Consider the following 4,980-nt stretch of genomic DNA (forward strand, 5'->3'; position numbering starts at 1 on the left):
ACCAGAAGAAGGTTCTTCTATTGACTGTCTGGCATATCTCTTCTTGAATTTTCTAAAGAAACAGAATTAGGATGAAATTCAGAGTGATGAACTTCAAATTAAAACAATTGCTATCAAAGTCAATGAAATGTACAATAGTCTTCCTCTTAAAATAGCAGGCAATAGAGTTTCAAAGAGAAGGAAGATTGTATGCAAGGGCCGTGGGGTAAGGAAATGATGGAACCTCACAGATGGAGTCCAGCAGAGGCCTCAGAGGCAGGCAGTCCTGCAACCAGCCTGCTTTCCAGCACTACCTAGGTCTAAGACTTGGGGAAGTTATGAATTATGTAACCTCTCTGAGTTTCAGTTTCCTTATGTGTAAAGTAGGAAAAATTATTATCATATTTGCATCTCATGGGCTTTTTTGCTGTTGGTGATGGTAGTTTGCTTGAGATATGGTTTTATGTAATGCATGCTAGCCTCAAATTCAATACTGAGCTAATAATGAACTTCTGATCTTCTTGTCTCCACCTTCGAAATTCTGAGATGACAAGCCCACACCATCATGCCTATTTCATGCAATGCTGGGGACTGGAGCCACAATATCTTGTATTCTAGGTGAACAATCTACCAAATGAATTACGTAATAAACCTTCCAGATCCTTCCAGAGGGCAGAACATTGTAATTCTATAGGCCTAGAGTTGGATTCTACTTGTTGTAGGTCTTGCTACTTTGGCCAAGCTGACTTATCCTGGAAAAGGCTGGAGACAATGCAAAGGTTTATTTAGTTTTTGGATACAACAAGTAGAAAGTAGTTAAGAACCAGATATTTGTCCATAGTGCTTCTAGTCATCTTTATTGCAACTTTGTCTATTTAATTTTTAATGTGTTATAGAATGATAGTAACATCCTCTGTTACTGTTGAGTGACTTGCACTGGTTTCAGCATCATGATCTGAGCAACAACCTCATTCTCCTTGTAGTGATGATTGTTGTGAAATATTGCTTTAACCAAAAAAAGGTGTATTACATTTGTTTATCCTGCATTTGTTTAACGACGTAAGAATGTGTGTTTAATTATGTAAAAATGTGTTGCATCTGTTTCGCCTTTCCTGCCTAAGGCACCTGATTGGTCTAATAAAAAGCTGAATTGGCCAATAGCTAGGCAGGAGAGGGATGGGCATGGCTGGCGTGCAGATAATAATCGGAGGAGAAATATAGGCTAGAGAGGAGAAGAAGGAAGAATGAGAGAAGGAAGAGGAAAGAAGGAGGGATATGCCTTGGGCAAGAAGCCAGGCAGATATAGAGAAACAGTGAAAGGAAAATATAGCAAAGTAAGAAAGATAATAGACGCTGAGGCAAAAAGCAGAAAAAGAGAAACAGGTTAATTTAAGTTAAAAGAGATAGCCAGAAATATGACTAAGCTAGGCTGAGCGTCCAAAACTAATAAGTCTCCATGTCATGATTTGGGAGCTGGTGGTGGCCCTAAAGAAGAAGCCTGGTAGAGATGATGCTCATGTTGCATCTTACCAGGCGGTCAGCTTAAACCCCCACAGGCATGTATAAATTCAGCCTCCTATGGGCTCATCCATGTGTTACTCTCCCCAGAGATTTTCATCATCCACTACCCTTGGAGGGATTAGGAAGCTGTGATTGTCCAGTGTGTTTCTACAAGACAATGAATGGGCTTGATTCCTGGGTTTCATAGCAATCTGAGGATGTACTGGTGAGGGACTAGCAGAGAGAAAGATCAAGGAGTAGAACTTAGTAAAGAAGTGGGACTCATCATGCTGGCAACTGGAAGACGGGCAAGGAGGACTCTTGAGAAAGAGGGTGAGCACTCATCTCGGAATTCCCTACCCAAAGCATAGAGAATCTGGGTGTTGATGCATCCCTGCACCCGTGGTTGCCAGCCGTTTAGGAGGACATACACTCCTCCTCTTTCCTGGACTTCAAGGCGGAATTGGCTCTATTAGTAGAACAAACTGTAGGCAGGGACAAGAACTGTCTGCAGTCAGATGAACTGGGAGTCTGGCGGAGGAGGCTCGGCTACAGTTTGCCTCCATCTGTAATCCCATCAGACCCAGTGTTGCCTAATTGTCTCATGCTTGGTGTAGCTGGAGTGTGTCCCTCAAGGATTTATGTGTGCTCTTAGTCAATTTTCTGTCACTGTGACAAAATACTTGAGAAAACGAGGGGGAAGATTTATTTGGGTTCATATCTCAGCCCATGGCTGGCTGGCTCCAGTTCTGTGGGTCTGAAACAAAGCTAAACTATCATGGTTGGGAGCACGCGGTGGAGCAAACCTGCCTGCCTTGCATAATCCCAAACACAGAGGCAGAAAGAAGGGGCTGGAAATCCTTCACAAGTACTCATGTACTGACCTCCTACCTCCTTCCTAACAGCCTACATCACCCCACAATAATGTCATTAAATTACATATCCATCGAAGGGTTAATCTATTCATTAGGTCACATAGCTTTTCCCTTCAACTGAGGTCTGACCACTGATTTTCTTTTTTCTTTTTTTATGGGTGCAGTGAACTATATTGATGGTACTCAAGAGTAGGACTCCCTAATCCCCTCCTGTTATTCTGGGGTTCTGGGAGGGAAACTGAGGGAGATGCTCAGTGTCAAGGGCTGAATTAGGACAGGGATTGCTCAGCAGCCAAGGACCTCTCTCTTGTTGTGTCCTTGCTGGATGGGTGGTCCAGGGCAGGCTTCTTATTCTTTGGAGGCCATGTAGGCCATGAGGCCCACCACTCTGTTGCTGTAGCCGAACTCATTGTCATACCAGGAAATGAGCTTTAAAAGTTGTCCTTGAGAGTAATGCCAGCCCCAGCATCAAAGGGGGAAGAGTGGGTATCACTGTTAAAGCCACAGGAGACACCCTGGTCCTCAGTGTAGCCCAGAATGCCCTTTAGTGGGCCCTCAGATGCCTGCTTCACCATCTTTTTGATGTCTTCATACTTAGCAGCTTTCTCGAGGCGGCATGTCAGATCCACGACGGACACATTGGGGGTAGGAACACGGGAGGCCATGCCCGTGAGCTTCCCATTCAGCTCTGGGATGACTTTGCCCACAGCCTTGGCAGCACCAGTGGATGCAGGGATGATGTTCTGGGCAGCACAGCGGCCATCTCGCCCCAGCTTCCCAGAGGAGCCATCCACAGTCTCCTGGGTGGCTGTGATGTCATGGACTGTGGTCATGAGTCCTTCCACAATGCCACAGTAGTCATGGATGACCTTGGCCAAGGGGGCTAAGCAGTTGGTGGTGCAGGAAGCATCGCTGACAATCTTGAGGGAATTGCCCTACTTGTCATGGTTCACACCTATCACAAATGTAGGTGCATCAGCAGAAGGGGAGGGTAAGATGACCTTTTGACCCCACCCTTCAAGTGGGCCCCAGTCTTCTCCATGGTGGTGAAGACACCAGTACACTCCACAACATACTGGGTGCCAGCATCACCCCATTTGATGTTGGCGGGATCTCGCTCCTGGAAGATGGTGATGGCCTTCCTGTTGATGACAAGCTTCCCATTCTCAGCCTTAACTGTGCCTTTGAACTTCTCCTGGGTGGAGTCATACTGGAATATGTAGACCATATGTAGTTGAGGTCAGTGAAGGGGTCACTGATGGCTGGCAACAATATCCACTTTGCCAGAATTGAAGGCAGCCATGGCAACCAGGCATCCAATACAATCAAATCTGTTTACTACAGCCTTCACCATTGTGTCTCAGGAACAAGGCTGGTACAGCACGAAAAATGCTGCTGTCTCTAGAACAGGGATGAGCAGACCCACTCGTTTATTGAAGTAGAGTGGATATGATGACCAATAGGAGACCTGTACAACTTGGATAGAGTAGCATTGCTTTGTGAATGTATGGAGAAAACTCAAGGGACTATAAAGCCTTCAAGTGAGCTCATCAGCCCTTCTTCTCCCCCAAGATTCCAATCACATGACAGCCTTTTCCATAACTTCAGTTTCAACATTTGGGATTTGATGGACCTCAGTCTCTTCTCCTCTATCTTGTTTTAAGGATGCCTGGGATTCCAGTGTCTTTCTAAGATAGGTGACCAGGTCCTGATCTTGCCTGATGGCTTCTTTAGAATGAATGGACTCCGAAAATGGTCATAAAGTGTGTTTCTCAGCCAGGGACTAACATGTAGCCTTTTCAATAATGTTAGGCATACTTTTAAAGATCCAGACCTGTGCTGTATTTGGTATAATCATAGATTCTGTGGAAAACATATTCTTCCTTCCTTCTTGAGGTCCTGATAGGAATGGTGCAATACGCGCCTAATTACCACCAGAGGCGCTGTGGGTGATTTATTGATTTCACATTATAACAACGCCTCAGGTTACCCTGCTTCTTAGTATTTCATTTCCAGAGTCAAGGACTAGAGAAAAACCATTGGTAAATAAAAAAAGATAATAAAATCAGGACACACACACACACGGAATGCTTGAGAAAATCCAATCATGATCTTTTATCATAATGGCTAAACTAAATATTTCAATTCTGTCAAGGATCAAAGCTTTGTTCCATCTTAAGTTGTAGCCCACAGCAGGTCTTGATGTTTTTAAGTGAGTCTTGGCCTGCTGACCCAGGTTGACCGCTGCCTCTTGCACGGTGTTCTTTGGAAAAAGACACCAGAACTCTTTGTGGGAGAGAGTTGTTTGGCAATTGCTTTGGTTTAAAGGGTTACATGTGCTTTGGGGCTCAGAGGAAAGCGTGGGAGCCTTTTCCTCAGAAAACACACATAGAAGCAAGATTTCGTTCATAGTTTTTGAGATGCTCACATATTCCTCAAGCCATGGGCCTTGGTTAAAAATAAAACAGAAATAAATAACACCCCAAAAGCCTGCTCTAAAGTCTTTCCAAATTCTAACTCAGAATGAACATAAGAGCCCAAGCCACATGGGGTTGTATATAAGGCTCAAAAGTCCGCGAGCCCATCCTAATCCTGCATCAGTAGGAGCAGGTGACAAGCAGACACT

At 44.6% G+C, this 4,980-nt stretch overlaps 1 pseudogene; it reads right to left on the reverse strand.

Moving 5' to 3' along the window:
• Nucleotides 1–2,702: 2,702 nt before the first annotated feature.
• LOC142844798 (glyceraldehyde-3-phosphate dehydrogenase pseudogene) lies at nucleotides 2,703–3,708 on the reverse strand (annotated as a pseudogene).
• Nucleotides 3,709–4,980: the final 1,272 nt, after the last annotated feature.

The sequence above is a fragment of the Microtus pennsylvanicus genome, chromosome 2, assembly GCF_037038515.1.
Source record: "Microtus pennsylvanicus isolate mMicPen1 chromosome 2, mMicPen1.hap1, whole genome shotgun sequence".
Lineage (NCBI taxonomy): Eukaryota > Metazoa > Chordata > Mammalia > Rodentia > Cricetidae > Microtus > Microtus pennsylvanicus.